This window comes from Zalophus californianus, chromosome 11 (assembly GCF_009762305.2).
Source record: "Zalophus californianus isolate mZalCal1 chromosome 11, mZalCal1.pri.v2, whole genome shotgun sequence".
NCBI lineage: Eukaryota > Metazoa > Chordata > Mammalia > Carnivora > Otariidae > Zalophus > Zalophus californianus.
The window spans coordinates 41,514,598-41,532,188 of NC_045605.1; positions in this window are offsets into that span (position 1 = coordinate 41,514,598).

Here is a 17,591-nt window from a genome sequence, read left to right on the forward strand (position 1 = left end):
TTAGAGAAAAAGCTTTCTGTGGGTTTGTCATGTATAGTCTTTATTATATATAGACATTATTATGTCATATAAGTCTATGTTATGTCATGTATAGCCTTTATTATTATTTAGTATATTCCCCCAAACTCATTTTGTTGAGAGTTTTATAATAAATAGATATTAAATTTTTCAACTGCTTTCTCTTGGGGCACCTGGATGGCTCAGTCATTAAGCATCTGCCTTTGGCTCAGGTCGTGATCCCAGGGTCCTGGGATTGAGCCCCACTTTGGGCTCCCTGCTCAGCAGGGAGCCTGCTTCTTCCCTTCTCTCTCTGCTGCTCTCCCTGCTTGTGCTCTCTCTCTCTCTCTCAAATAAATAAATAAAATCCTTTAAAAAAAATGCTTTTTCTGCATCTATTGAGATGATCATATGATTTTCATCTCATTTTGTTAATGTGCTGTTTTGCATTGATTGTTTTACAAATATTGAACTATCCTTGCATCTCTGGAATAAATCCCACTTGATCATGCTATATAATCTTTTTAATGTATTGTTGACTTTTGTTTACTGATATGAGGAATTTCTTCAGAGATGTTGGCCTCTAGTTTTCTTTGTAGTGTCTTTGGTTTAGGTATCAGAGTAATGCTGGTCTTGAAGAATGAACTTGGAATTTAATTTTTGAAATAGTTTCAGAAGGATAGGTATTTACTGTTCTTTAAATATTAGGGGGAAAAAAAAGGATTCACTTTTGGAGCCTGGTCCTGGTTTGTTGGGAGATTTTTTTAATTACATATTAAATTTTATTACTAGTAATTGGTCTGTTCAAATTTCTATTTCTTCCTGATTGAGATTGGAAGATTGTATGTTTCTAAGTATTTATCCATTTCTTCTCAGTTGTACATCTGTTGGCATTTAATTATTCTTAGTAGTCTTTTATGATCCTTATATATCTGTGGAATTAGTTTCAATTTCTCTTTATTTTCATCTTTTATGTAATTTATTATATCTATTTGTTATTTATATGTCTTGATGAGCCTTACGAAAGGTTTCTCAGGTTTATTTTTTTTTTTTTTTGTTCTCTGTTTCATTTATTTCCACTCCGATTTTATGATTTTCTTTCTTCTACTAACTTTGGGATTTGTTTGTTCTTCTTTTTCTGGTTCCTTTATGTGTAAAGTTAGATTTTTTTTCTTGTTTGTTGAGGTAGGCCTGTGTAAACTTTGTTTTTATAACTGTTTTTTTTTTTTTTCCTGTGTCCCATTAATTTTGGAGTGTTGTTTTCATTTGTCTTAAGGTATTCTTTTTAATTTCCTCTTTGATTTTTTCTGATCCATTGGTTATTTAGTAGTATGTTCTTTAGTCTCCACAGGTTTGTGTGTTTTTTTCAGTTGTCGTTTTGTGATTGGAAAAGATGCTTGATATGATTTCAACCTTTTCAAATTTACTGAGTCTTGTTTTGTGACCTAACTTGATCTATTCTGGAGAATGTTCCATATGTACTTGAGAATAATGTTTATTCTGCTGATTTGGATGGAATGTTCTATATATATATATACACACACACTAAGTCTATATGGTCTAATGTGTTGTTCAAAACCACTGTTTACTTATTTATTTTCCGTCTAGATGATCTGTCCATTGGTATAAGTGAGGTGTTAAAGTCCTGTAGCATTACTGTCAGTTTCCCTTTGCATGTGTTAATATTAGTTTTATGTATCTAGGTGCTCTTATATTTAGTGAATATATACTTACAAGTGTTTTATCGTCTTGTTAGATTTTTCCTTTAATCTTTATATAATTCCCTTCTTTGTCTCATATCACAAACTTTGTTTTAAAGTCTGTTTTGTCTGATTAAGTATTAGTACTTCATCTTTATCTTCATTTCCATTTGCATGGGATCTTTTTTCCATCCCTTCATTTTCAGTGTGTGTGTCTTTAGATCTGAAGTGAGTTTCTTATAGGCAGCATATACATGGGTCTTTTTTTTAATCTTTCTGCTACACTGTGTCTTTCAATTAGGGCATTTTAGTCCATTTACACTTAATTATCAATAGGTATGTATTTATTGCCATTTTGTTAATTGTTTTCTGGGTTTTTTTTGCAGTTATATTTATTTTTCTCTTGCTCTCTTCCTCTTTGATTTAATGAATTTTAGTGTTATGTTTGAGTTATTTTCTCTACTTTTGTGTAAATATTATAGGTTTTTGATTGCTGTGAGTTTCATATATAACAACCTATGTATATAACAGTCTATTTTTTTAAGATTTATTTTAGAGAGGGGGAGAGTACAAATGGGGGGAGGGGTAGGAAGAGAATATCAAGCAGACTCCCTGCTAATCATGGAGTCCAACATGGGACTCTATCCCATGACTCATGAGATTGTGACTGAGCCAAAATCACAAGTTAGACACTCAACCAACTAAGCCACCCAGGTGCCCCATAATAGTCTATTTTAAATTGATAATCACTTAAGTATAAGAGCAGTCTAAAAGTGATACATTTTTACTCACATACACATATATTTTATGTTTTTAACATATTTTGTATCTTTTTATTTAGTGTGTCACAATTCAATTGTAGATTTTAGTTCGTTTTACTACTTTTGTCTTTTAACCTTCATACTAGCTTTATAAGTGATTAATCCACTGGTATAGTTTCTTTTACTAATAATCATAAGTTTAAGATTCACCTGTTATTTTACCAGTGTTTTTTAAAAAGCATGTATCAATACTTCATTTATTTTTTATTGCTAAGTAGTATTCCATTTTATGAATATACTACTGTTTATCCTTTAACCTGTTGATGGGCATTTGGTTTGTTTCTAGTTTTTAGTTATTGAAAATAAAACTGTGAATATTAATGTATATTTTTGTAAGAATAAAGGTTTTTATTCCTTTTTAAATACCTAGGAACAGAATGGCATATCATATGACATTTAAATTTCTTTTAATCTGTCAAACTGTTTTTCAAAGTGGCTGTACTATTTTACATTTCCACTAGATGTGCATAAAAGTGTCAGTTTCCCCACATTATTGTCAGCACTTGATGGTATGACCAATGCTTTTAGACATTCTCATAGATAACTTAGTGGTGATATCTCATTGTGGTTTTAATTTAGTTTTCTTTGTCTAATAAATATATAATATTTGGTGAGGTATCAATTCAAATTGCCCATTTTAAAAATTAGTTTATTATAGAATTTTGAAAAATTTTATATATTCTGAATATCCATTTTCAGACATAAGGTTTGCAAATTTATAAGATTTGTCTTACTCTGTCCACATCAGATGGTTCCTCCTAAATTAATACTGCAACTAAAGAGTGAACTCATGAAAAAAACTAATATATGTATGTGTGTATATATATATATAGAGAGAGAGAGAGAGAGAGAGATTTTTTTTAAAAAGACAAAATGTAAATGTAAATGGCTATTTCTGAAATAGTTGCTTATAGGAAATTGAGTGAAAGAATTATACCAAAACACAAAATGGTAGAAGTATGGAATGATGAAAATCTGAGTATAAAAAACAAAGATTTGAATGACAGATTCAAGAAATCTAACAGCAAATGTATTTCCTAGATATTAGATATACTCCTCTGTCAAACTATCTTGTCCTGTTGCCTTCTTTTATGATAATTTTTTAAAGCAAAAAAATTGCCTTTTAAATATCTTCTAAAGTTATTTGTATATTCTAGCTTTTCTTCTTGGATCAATTTTGGTTATTTATATTTTGCTAGGAAATCATCTGTTGCATATCTTTTTCATAAATCTCTAAACATTTTGAATCATAATAGATTTTTTAAATATGTGATGAAATAGTATAGCACTTACTCTCACAAAGTTATTTTACCTTGATTTGTAATGGTTGTCAACCATGAATAACTCATAGATACAATATTATTTTTAAAGTCATTTCAGTAATCTTAAAAGACTGATTTGTGCAAGCATAATCTACTTAATTAAAAATTGATCATCTTTCAGAATTATAATCTCCTTGAACAGCAGACAATTAGAATATCTGAGTGGCTTTCTTTCGAACAAGTATAGAAATGATTCTGACACTTTTGTTTGGAAGATGGAATAAAAACTGTCCAGGAAACACAGGGAAAAAAGTGTTTCATACACAAACAATTCTTAATGTGGATTTAATGTATGGGCTAAAGTAATACTTTAAATCAAAATGGTGTTTAAAAAACCATCACCATACTGTTTTCAGCTATGGTCAAAATAAATGGGATTCCTGGTTTGAGATCATTGTTTTGTTTTGTTTTTAATAAAGAGTGAGATGCAAGTTTCAAGAGACCATTAAAATCAGTCCAGGCATTTTACTACTGCTTATTTTTCTTTACATAAAGTAATATTTTGAAACATTCAAATGTCAGCCATGGAAGTCTTAGGATTTTTTTTTAATCCCAAGTACATGGGTAGTACTGGACCAACTCATGCAGGATGAGTGGTGTCAGGGGGAGGGGCTTTGTGAAGGTCTGTTACTGGAGGGGGGTGGGGGCTATGATGAGGTAACTGTTTGAAGGGCAGAGGTTAGAGAGGGGTGCTTTGCAGTTTAAAAACTATTTCCCCTATGGAAAAATGATGAGCTGACATGTTAGGCTTGAGTAATAATTGATTTGACCATTCTTCCTTTGAGTTCTGGGCCGATTGAGTCAGAGAGTTAGAGATCAAAATATTGTTAATAAAGCTGAATTGAAGATTGCAGCTTGATGTAAAATCAGAGTTGATCTTCCTAATGTTTCTCATTAAAATGGACAAATCCACCTGAAATCTTTTTAAAGACTGAGGATTCCAGGGTAGACAAAATATAAAAGGGGAGAAAATGCGTTAACACTGAGGATGAACTGGTTCCAACAATCAGATAAACCACTTTTCCTTAGAAAAGAAAAAGAAAAGGGACAGACACCAAACTCCTTCAGTATACCCCTTTCTATGGAGTAGAATCTAATTGTGTCTATGAAAATGTGAGGATTTGGGGTACTCCGTGCTAGGGAACATATCTAATCATGAATCTATTACTTCCCTTGAGGGAGGGTAGATTCTCTTTCCCTTTTTTGTTAGTTGAAAAATTATTTGGTAAGGGAGCATTATGTTGGATAAAGAGATTTTCTATAGGATCTTTGTAAGTCTTACATACTTTGTATATATATGAAAATGTAGATGCTTCCTAGGATACTAGAATATCTTACTTGATAGACAATATTCCATCTTTTTTTTCCAATAGGAAGCAACAAACACATTAATTATGTGTCAGGGAGTGTTCTTGTGTGTGTGTGATTATAAAACAAAACTTGATCAAAGGCCATTTAAAACACTCTGCTCCTATCGCTATTCCAATGAATACATACAAACTTTTTAATAGCTGTATTAATCATACCTTACATTTCTGTCTCACTCATGGTGCCCAGAATGGAATGCCCTACTCTATCTTCTCTCTATAGAATTATTCTTGGTTATCATCTAAGAATCCTCCCTAGAACCCCCCAGAATTTCTCTCTCTTGGACTTTCTTAGCATTTTCTTTCTGCTAATATTTTTTAAAATATTGTTAATTGTTCTATGTTTAGAAGACAAATTCACAAATTTATAAAATCTATAGTAAATATAGAAAATGTAGAGGAGATATTAGAAACATCAATAATTCATTTATATTTACTGAGCCTCAGCTATATGCCAGATACTGTGCTAAAGGAAAACAATGAATATGAAAAGGTCAATACATTCACCAAGAGTTAGCATTCCTACATTTTATTTAAAATAATGTTTCAATTAAAATTAAAGACTAATTATAGGATTTTTGGTAATATGATTTTTATTTAAATTACTTATGAATGCATCTTTCCCGTCAACCAGATCAAGAATTTCATTAAAAATGACAAATATTCTTATAAACAACCTAGTTGATTTAAATGCCAACTCCTCTTGGTAGTTTAACTTTTGTATTTATGCTTAATTTGCTATAAGATGTTGTTACCTTCCTAGAGTTATCTGCAATAGAATCCTAGTATACATTCTCGCCTTCTTTCTTATTATCAAAATCTCATTTTGTGATGGCACTAATGTGCCTGGATAAAAATATTCACTTCCCAAGACTCTCTTACATCTAGGTGTGGCTGTGTATCATAGTTCTGCCTAATGACATTAAGCAGAATTCCTCTGAGACTTTCTTGAAGAGCTTTTGATTTCTTTTTAGAGGCTCTGTCCCTTCTCTTTCTCCCTTCCTTGTTCTTCCTGTTTGGGTGTGGACAGGAGGCTGAAAATTGGTTAGCTCTCTTGAGATCCAGAGGCAACAAACATAAAAACAGACTTACACTGTTATGACAGAACTAAAACATCAAAAAAACTTTGGTCACTAATAGCAACATTGAGTTACTGTGACCTGGGCTTTTTATCCCATAAAATAATAAAGTTTAAGCAATTATTTTGGGGTTACTTACTAGCAGTCAAACACATTTAAATTGATATAACACCATACAGATTTTTTCAGTCTTAAGTCAGGAGCAAGCAATCTTCATTTGTTTTTAATACTATAGATTCTTAAGATTAACTGGAATAATGTGACTTAAATCAAGAATATAGTAAGTTATGGGTTGAAATATATAAATATAGCATAAACTAAAACAGGAAGAGTCATCCCCTCTTAGAATATAATTTGGAGGCTAACGTGTGTAGCTTGAGCACAAAGGGACTTTCAAGATCAGTATCACACACCTTACCAAAGGTAGGGATGAGTTGGTCCTCAGGAAAGGAATAGGCCTAAGAATCTGAAAGCCATTTCCCCATTCTCTTTTTCATTTCTGTTTACAGCATGTTTACAGCATGAATCTCCTCTCATGTTCTCTCACTGCAACTAATGAAAACTTCTTCATGGTCAACCTGGTCTAACAGAGCCATTCCACAGCTCTTGGAGTACAGAATTTACCATCTAGATCTTGCGAAGTCTGATTCATCCTCTTTCTTAACGTTTCATGATTCCAAATTTCTGGGAAATGATCATTTGGGTCAGGTGTCTACTCTAGTTCAAATAGCTATTGTTGAATCAAATTTCAGGGAAGGGAAACTCAAAAGATCAATGGGGGAAAGAACCCCAAAAATAAAATCATTCACTTATCAACTGGAAAATGGCACCACATTATTTTCTCTAAGCTTATAAATGTTGGAGGATCACTCTGTTCTTATTCTCAGATTTCTAAAATGGAACTTAAGACTTATGCAAAATAATGCTACTCGCCTTCCCCTCCATCTCTCACTCATGCTTTATTTTTTAAGAAGTGGCTTATGTGATTGAAAATAGAGAACTAAGCATGTGTATCTCCAGTCCTTCTAGGCTCTTCCTCTTCTTTTCTTCTTCCACCATGCTGATGTTTTTCATCAAACCATCTGTGGCCTGCTCTGTTTCTGTTTCTATGTACAAATACACTTGAGCCACAATTAAATTCTGACTTATGAAGGCATTTCCATGGTTTCATTTCTCACTAACCCTGCTGTCAAGTTTTAGTAGATGTAAGGTAATAAAGCAGAAATTCCCATTGCTGTTTTCTATAGGTGTGTTTGTTCGGCTGTGTGATGTTATGTTCAGTTGTGAGTGTTAAATACAATAAAATAAGAGTGACTCTTTAAGTTTATTTCTTTCACATATAAAAGTTAAGAGATAAACAGTTTGGCTCTTATTTGGTGACCCTGTAGTGTTAAGGTCTCAGAGACTCCATGTGTTAGCAGCTTGTATCTCTGCAACCCCAAGATGTCTCATTCCAACCACATAGGCCAAATGGGAGCTACAGTTCCTGCCATCATGTCTGTATTTCAAGGACATAAGCAGAGAAGGGCCAAAAAAGAATATGGTGGTAAATAATTTCTTGAATTTGTTAGAGAAAACTTCTATCTTAAGCCATTGGTTAGCACACTGCTATCTAGAGACTCTGCTTAGAAGAGAAATGAAATGGAACCTTTTTCTTGGTGACCATGTACCCAGCTAAAATCTAGATATTTTATTCTAGGGGAAAGGGAAAAATACTGAGGGGAAAATGCCCGACATAGGTCACGAATAAAAATATTTAATCAGTTAGGCAATGTGTTTATCAGTCCTCTTTTAATAGTTCCCTATTTTTAAAATATTTGTCCCTTCAACAATATTTATTAAGCATCTACTATGTGCCAGATATTATGCTTGGCTCTAGGGATACAGAATTGAATTACCATTACCACCCTTGAGGATCTTATATTCTAGTGCTAATTATGCTATTATACACTGTATAATTACACAGGTCAGTATTCAGGGATTATTTAACTTTTATTTCTTTTAATTAAACAAATTAGACATTAAATTATTCATACTATTGAAATGCCTAGTTTTCTTTGATTTTTCTCTTTTCCTTTGCATTCTACATACATTGGTAGAAATTTCAAAAGGAAAATAAATGCTTAGTTCCCATATTTAGAGGACTGTTGGTTCTTCTACCTCTCTAGCTGATAAGTGCACACAAGAATACTGCCAAGAGACCTCTAGGGATTAAATTCATTATCTTGATGAATTTATTAAGGTTCAGATATGGCCTTTTGCTGGCTCAGCACATTGATTTTATCAGCATACCAAGAGTACATTAATATCTCAGAGGTAGAAGCACATTAAGCAAGCTCTTAAGACACTTATAAATTCAGAATGGTGAATGATTAATTCACTGAGAAATGGAACTGCCATAAGAACAACAACATTTGCACCCCTCATGATAAGCCCATTTTTTTCACTCTAGGTAGACTTATATAAGCTGTCAAGTCATTCTGAATGTCGACTTATCTTTCCATAAAACATAATTATCATAGGTACCATATAAACTTCAGGTTTATATGACCAGGAATTGTATTGGATCTGACACACCAAAGTGGATAATGAGTGCTGCTAATGACAAGCCACAATCAATCTCTGCATAATCACAAAAGCTAGACAGATTTCTCCTTTATCTAATGTATACAAGGAAAAAGCAAAATAAAAACATTGTACCTGTATTAGGGTTCATCAATACAGAATGAGGTGTGTGTGTGTGTGTGTGTGTGTGTGTGTCTGAAAGAGAGAGAGAGAGAGAGAGAAAGGATTCATGGAGTCATGTCACAAAAATGGCAACCTGCCTCCATCTTCCCTCAAAGATTGACGGCTATCCCAGAACAAAAGCAGCTCTGGGAAAGCTCCAGAGTCCACTTAAGAAGCTTTTAGCAACACAGTGCAACAAAAAAACCTGAGAATAACTGCTAAGAATGTAATCCTACTAAGAGAAGGAAGACCGTTTCCTTTGCCTGCAATCATCCTATTCTCCAAGCTGGTACTTCACAGTGCTAAGAGGAAACTTCCAGCTAAAAAGAGCTCCCTTGACTAAAAAAGGAAGAGTGGATTGAGTGACCAAGTTCCTTAGACTTTCAGGGCACCACATGAAGGTCTCACCTCAGGTTCATTCCAGCAAAGCTGAGAACTATAGAGAGATCTAGGAACAAGAAGAAAAGCAGGGGCAACCAATAGCGGTCACACAGTGGGAGCTGTGGAGGTTCATGGGTCTGCTCTGCAGCCAGCCCTGCAAATTTTGTCACTTTAATGGCTAACACAGCTGCCATGGACCCCCTACAGATTTCACCAGTTTTTGTCCCAAGAGTATTCACATTTCCGTGAACCAGCCACCCAAAACCCTCCCTGTTCCCTCTCTCTCTTCCCCCACAAGAGCCCGGGTCCTAGCCCAGGCACCTGTGTGGCTGCAGAGGTATCCAGCCTAGGTCCCTACAGTGGACCCCCACTGCCATCTGCAGATGGGACTAACCATTCCAGCTGTGCACTAACAGGGTGTCAGCCAGACACTGAGCATTCTGCTTTGCTCTTCTTACTAATTTAAATGTTAATTTCATCCAAGAACACACTCATAAATGTATCCTATGCCAACATTAGAATATTTGACAAGATATTTGGACACCTGGTAGCCCAAGTCAAATTTGATGCATAAAATTCACCATCACAGTAACTGTGAAGAGATAGCATAAAATAAAAACAACAAAAGGGCAATCAACCTGATTGGTTTGAGTGCCCCACTTTTGTTTACTGCTTATTCCCTGAGAGTAGGTTTTAAGTCTTGTTCACCCTTCCATCACTAGCACCTTATACGGGTCCTGGCATGAAGTGTTCAAAGGTTATATTAAAAAAGATGTTAGGGGCGCCTGGGTGGCTCAGTTGTTAAGTGTCTGCCTTCGACTCAGGTCATGATCCCAGGGTCCTGGAATTGAGCCCCCCATCGGGCTCCCTGCTCAGCAAGAAGCCTGCTTCTCCCTCTCCCGTCCCCCTGCTTGTGTTCCCTCTCTCGCTGTGTCACTCTCTGTCAAAAAAAATAAAATCTTAAAAAAAAAAAGATGTTATAAAATGACTTGACATCTTACTTAGGATATAGAAAGTTATGGCTTCTCTGAAATAAGGTCACATGATCATAGTGCATAAACTTAGATATAAAGATAACAGCTATGAAGATAATAGCTAAAGATGAAAAAAGGTAAGTTATGGAAACATTTTAGGGGAATTAAACATCTTCTCAAGTGGGGCGCCTGGGTGGCTCAGTTGGTTAAGCGACTGCCTTCGGCTCAGGTCATGATCCTGGAGTCCTGGGATAGAGTCCCGCATTGGGCTCCCTGCTCAGTAGGGAGTCTGCTTCTCCCTCTGACCCTCCCCCCTCTCATGCTCTCTCTATCTCATTCTCTCTCTCAAATAAATAAATAAAATCTTTAAAAAAATTTTTCTCAAGTAATTAGAAGGCTCAAGTATATATTACCTATATATAAAACTATATATATATATATACATTAAAAATCTTAAAATACTGAAAATATGTTTTGAATTTTCCTCTGAGAGATACCACAGTATATAGAATTGTCAGTATTAAGAGCAAAATGCAGGGTTAATCCTGGATGATTACTATTAATAGGGCTACAGATTTAATAAAAAGTCAAGAATTATCTAGAATGTGAGGATAATTTGGTAATAATGAGTGTTGATAATTTCAAAGTTTAAGATTCTGAAGTGCGTGGACAAGTAAAAGTTCTAAATTTGTCACTTAATATGGTGGAGAGTTGTTTTAGTCCATTCAATGTGCTATAATAAGTATCATATAGACTGTGGTATATACACAGCCAGTATTAATTTCTCATGGTTCTGGAGGCTGGGAAGTCCAAGATCAAGACACTGGTAGATTGGTATCAGGTGAAAATTCACTTCTTGGTTCATGGACATCTTACTGTGCATTCACACAGGAGAAACGGTTGAAAAAGCTCTCTGAGGCCTTTTTTATAAGAGCACTAATTCATTCATGGAGACTCCACCTTTATCACCTCCAAGAAAGTCCCATTTTCTAATACTATCACATTGGGGATTCGGATTTCAAGGTATGAATTTGGCGGGGGGAGGGGGGAACATAACATTCAGTCCATAGTAAGAGTCAAGACTGATGATTCAAGTATTGACTTCCATAAATTTAGTGTAGCATTTGTAGTCTTCCTCTCAGACTAGGATGCCATTGTTCTGAGGGCAATTCCAATGTGAGTCACAGGAGGTCTCCTATAAAGATGATCTGCTTTCCTGGGATAACTTGAAGTTGCTGTTAAGTGTGCCATCATATTTCTGAGTGTTATGAAAGGAAGTTTGTTTTGGAGGTAGAAGCATGAACTTTTTGCTAGAGAGGACACAAACTGTAATCCATTTCACTAATCTTGGGCAAATTACTCAGTTTTTCAGCTCTTCAGTTTTCTTATCTATAGAATGCAGAACAATAAATTACCTCCTGAAACTGCATTGAAGAACAAAGTAGACAATGTTTTTAAAACTCTTGACATTAAACCTAGAACATACAAAATATTAACCATGCTGATGAAGATGGTGATGATGAAGGATGGCAGTATTTTTCTGTTAAGACTTCCTCTTGGGGCGCCTGGGTGGCTCAGTCGTTGGGCGTCTGCCTTTGGCTCAGGTCATAATCTCAGGGTCCTGGGATCGAGCCCCGCATCAGGCTCCCTGCTCGGCGGGAAGCCTGCTTCTCCCTCTCCCACTCTCCCTGCTTGTGTTCCCTCTCTAGCTGTGTCTCTCTCTGTCAAATAAATAAATAAAATCTTAAAAAAAAAGACTTCCTCTGTGCTCGTCCCTCCAGATATTTTTCTGCCCATCTTGAGGTAATTGTTTGTTTTTTAATTTTTAAAATATTGGCTGTGGCTAGTCACCTGGCTACACAATGACTGTTTCCTGTGTTCTGTATCTGATTTCAAAGGAAGGAATGAATATTAATTTTTTGCACTGGAAAGTGCCTTCGTTTTCTTTCCCTTCCTGGAGGTCTGTGATTTCTTTCCTTCATGCTCCCCCTCTCTCTCTTTGGGCCAGCAAGATGCTTATTGTTTCAGTTCAGAGCAGGCTCTCCCTATGTTTCTTCTAAAATGACTGACAGATTTTCTCTTTGTGGTGACTCCTTACCATCTAGTCATGATAAGTTATGTTTTTGTTGTTCTTAGTTGTTTCTTCTGTTTAATTGTGGTAGATTTGTAAACTTGATTTCATAGACTATTATAGGGTGTATGAATCCAAAAGTGAGGTGTATACAGTGAAATGTTAGGATATCTCACAGATTATGAGGTAGGCACTGAGACAACAACTGATTAATTGTAACATTAACTCCATTGTAATCCTGTGATGACAGATGATAGATGATATGATAAACAAGCTGTCTGCAGACGTCTCCAATGAGGGTAACATTTTCCCAAGTAACCTTGGGGAGTTGATGTGAGCATCTAATAAGGAAATAAAAAGAAAGCTCTTTGAAAAGAAAAAAACACTTTTGTTGAGTTTGGAGAATTGTTAATTATTGATGTTATTAAACCTAATTAGGAACTAACCTTAAATAATTTATATAATTCTATACATTATGTTCCTTGAAATCTCTACCATTCTTTCAACAACTTGTATAATTTGTTTTATAACTGAAGCAAATTTTTTTTCACACTATAATTTAGAATTCTTGCTACGATAACATTTTCTTTGAATACAAATTGGCCTTTGAAGTCAAGATTCAATATGAGTGATCTCTGCATGGGAATAGGCATTGTTTTAAATATTCATTTGAAAAGCATATGTAGTAGTCAAACCTACCCATGCTTTTACTCTCTAATTAATGAATTTTAAATGAAAATCTAATTTATTTTACCTATGAGTGCATGAACCTTTAAAGATATATTTCTTGTGTATAACTTTACAACTCCTATAATAATCGCAACTTTCTGAGGATTCCAAAAGTCATAGGGTCTGCTTATACCATCTCTCATGATGAGATATGATTATTTACCTTAAATTTATTTAGAATCTTTCAAAAAATATAATCCATTTTTATAGAGTATATCTTTCAAGGTCAAGGGATGGATATGTTACATATATATACATACATGTATATGTTAGATATTGATATATATTGTTATAAATTGATTATATTATATACTTTATAATGTTCATGTACCATTCCAAGTGTTGGATATGCTTTAAATTATTTAATCTTTAAACCTTTGAGTTAGAAGTATGATCAATGTATTTGAGGATGAGTAAACTAAGTGAGGCCTCATGTAGCAGGAACTCTGATTTCTAAGGTGTGGCTTCGTCTGTCTGGCAGTGGTATGTGTGAGCATCATGCTGAAGCTGGATATGGTGATATTTAAAAATTTATGGATGGGAACCAATGGCTGCTACCATTTCTGGAGAAATGCCCGCAATAACAGCAAGAAAAATAAAGGGGGAAAGGCTGTGCTCCCCTACTTCTACCTATCAGTCACACTCTAATATAAAAGGCAGAGAAAAGGAGAAAAGGGGAATAAAATGCAGAAGAAGCAGACAGAAAACAAAGAGTAAGAAGAGGGATTAAAACCTAACACATCAATTACATGTTAATGTTACTTAATTGGACGATGTTCATTTGATGGAATAAAATGGTTAGGATAGATGACAACCTAAACTATATATTGCACATATATGCATATAAACTCTATATTGCATACCTTAAATATAAGGACATACAAACATTGGAAGCAAAAGGATGGCAAAAATAATGTCTCACTAATATTAATCCAAAAAACCTTTATGACAATATTAATACAAGTAGAAATTTGTTTTAAGTTAATAAGTACTACAAATAAAGCAGGCTATATTTTTTTTAAGAATTTTTACTTATTTATTTGACAGACCATAAGCAAGTGGAGTAGCAGGTAGAGGGAGAGAGAGGAGCACACTCCCCGGTGAGCAAAAAGCCAGATGTGGGGCTCGATCCCAGGACCCTGGGATCATGACCTGAGCTGAAGGCAGCCGCTTAATCAACAGAGCCACCCAGGCACCCGAAGCAGGCTATATTTCATAATATTGCAAGATCAGTGCAATGAGTAGATAAAAAAAACTTCTAAATATATATATGCCTGTATAACATAACTTTTAAACATATAAAACAAAAGGGAAAATTAGAAAATTTTACATAGTGGGAATTTTTAACACATCCATTTTAATTATGGATAGCTCAAGCAGATGGAAAGTCAAAGACCTATAGAAAATTTTAAGATAATTAATATATTTAATTATAGAAAGCTCTACAGAGAAGATAAAGCTCTACAGAACAGCTGCAGAATATTTTTTAAAGATTTTATTTATTTTAAGAGAGAGTACGTGCTGGGAAGGGGCAGAAGGGGAGGGGGAGAGAGAATCCCAAGCGGACTGCTCTGAGCATGGAGCCTGATGTGGGTCTCTGTCTCATGACCCATGAGATCATGACTTGAGCCAAAACCATGAGTCAGAGGTTTAACTGACTGAGCCACCCAGGCACCCCAAGTTGCAAAACATTTTTAAATGATCTTGGAGTGATTATCAGATTCATAACAAGTCAGGTCATAAAATAGTTGCAACAATTTTTAAATGAGTAAATAATATAGATTATGTTTTCTGAATAGAGTAAAAGTTACAATCAATAATAAAAGATAAGGAAATCATTAAATATTTGGAAATTGAGAAATATATATCTAGATACTGTATGGTCAAAGAACAATTCTAATGGAAATTAAAATATATTTTGATTTGAATGATAAATATCTAAAAATTTGTGGGTTTCAAATTAAGTCAGGTTTAAAGAGAAATTTGTAGCCATATAAAAGAAATAAAGACTGAAAATCTGTGCTCTCAAGAAGTGGAAAAAATTACTTTAAACACCTAAGCTTTATGAGAAAAGGGAATTAAGAAAAGAAACAGTGATACAGAAAACAAACCTATAATAGAAACTACCAACAAATCCAAAAGTTATTTGACTAAACCTGTCACCCCACAGAAAACAAAAGTGGAAGACCATAGCCAGAAGAAAATGATGACTTGAATGTAGATGTTAAAGCCATTGAAAAGATAATAGGAGGGTATTACTTTAATGTAAAACTTCAAAATAGCAAATGTTTAAATTTGGATGTAATTGATGAATGCCTAGAAAAACACATTCTGTCAAAAATGATCAAGAAGAGTTAGAAAATCTAAATATCGATTATAGCAGTGGAATCTGTAATTAAAAACTTCCCACAAAAGATATCTCCAGGCTTAGATGGCTTCATCAGTAAATTTTTCAATCTTTTGAAGGGTAACATCAGTCTTACCAAAGTATTTTAGAAAGTGGAAAAAAGAGAGAACACCTCAGAACTCCTTTCATGAAGCTTTCATGAAACTTATAAAGATATTACAAGAAAGGAAAACTATAAGTTCTAAACAAAGTACTAGCAAATCAAATTCAAGAAACATATTAAAAAGGATAATACATCCCAGCCACGTATTTAATTCCTGAAATACAAGGATTTAAAAAAAAACAAAACAAAAACAAAAACATTCACGAACCAGTCAGTACAGGGAACAGGATTCTGGGAAGATGGCAAAGTGGGAAGTGCCAGGAAAAGGTCTCCCCAACTCCACAACAACCGCATTGGCAGAATCTGTATGTTGTAACAGTTTTGGAAGTCTGGCATCTGTGGAAGTTTATAACTTAACAGAAGAAGACTTGATGGCAAATCGTGGTTGATTTCCAGCAATTTCAGCTCTTAGCACAGTAGCAGCTACCTGTCCCCTACCTCCAGCCCCAGGATAGGCAGCTGTGCACATGTTCCTGGAGCAGCTTGAACATAGCTTTTAGGAGCAAGAGTGGGCAAAAAGGACTCTTCTCCAAATACTGAAGATCTGTTCTCTGATCATTGATTGCTCCTTCTGATCACAGCCTTCTTTGTGGATATAAATTTGCATTCCTTTAGGATAATCTACTAGTGAGTGGAATTGGTGAATAATATGGCAAATGTATTTATGTAACTACCAAACTATTTTCCACCTCGTTAGAGTATTTTACACAATCCCCACCAATGCATGAGGTTTCCACTTGCACTCATCTTTGCCAATACTTGGCATTATTGTATTATTACTTTTATTTTAGTGTATAGTAGTGATTAATTGTGGTTTTAGTTTGTATTTCTTCTATAACTAATAATAGTGTGAATATTTGCATATGCTTTTTGAAAATACATCATTTTCCTTTTTGATATATGAGTTCAAATCATCTGTACATTTTATGGGGTTTTTCTTCCTGTTATTGGACTTCTCTTGATTATGGATTACATTTTTTCTGTTTCTCTCCATGTCAAATTTTATGTGTACCAGACATTAATTATGACATAATTTAGAGGTACTGTGTCCGTTGTCTTCCTCTGGAAGTTTCTAAGTTTTGTTGTATTAAACAGTTCAGTAACTGGCTGATAAGCTTACATTGTGTAATATTAGTTTTACCCTTTGTCTGGATAAGTTTGCAGCAAGACAAGTCACTGTAATAGGACTTGAACTCCAGACTTGGTCTTTCCTTAGATCATCTGAGTTTGCCTTGACAACTTGTTGGGGGCAGGGGGGATGTTTTAGAGTAGCCCATTCTCCTGAGAGCATCCTTATTCCTAAAGGTTAAGCCTTTCTTGTGTCTCAGTTTGTTTCCAGTGTTAAGGAATTCTTTCTATCCTGTTGGGGGCAGGTCTCTACTGTTGCAGATTTGACCTATAATGCAACTGCTTTCTGGTAAGCCTTGCGTAGTCTCACTCTCTGTATGCAAACCTAGACTTCAGCCATGGAGGTAGAGGGAACCCTCCCTCTCCAGTTCTATACTGCACCAATTCCAGCCCCTTCAGTAGCTACAAACTCTGATCTCTCATTCTTCAGCACAGCAGAACTACTGTCCTCTACTAGGACTCCAGCTTGCTATAGCCATTTGGAAATATTCTGCAGACAGAAACAAGGATCATCATGAGGTTTACCTCATGAGTTCCCTTTCTTGGGCTTCCCTATATAATTCCTGGGTGGGTTCCTTTTTCCTATATTTTACTCAGATTATGATGTCTGAAAAATTTCAGGGCCCCAATTAAGTGGATAGACAAACTTTTTAAAAAATTAAATTCCTTGAAGTAGAGTTGTCTTCCAACATCCTAAATATGTCCTTTCTAATATGGTATCCCCTTCCAGTTTCTCATGTTTATAAATGCTGACTATATTCCAGTGGATTATTTCAGTCTGTTGA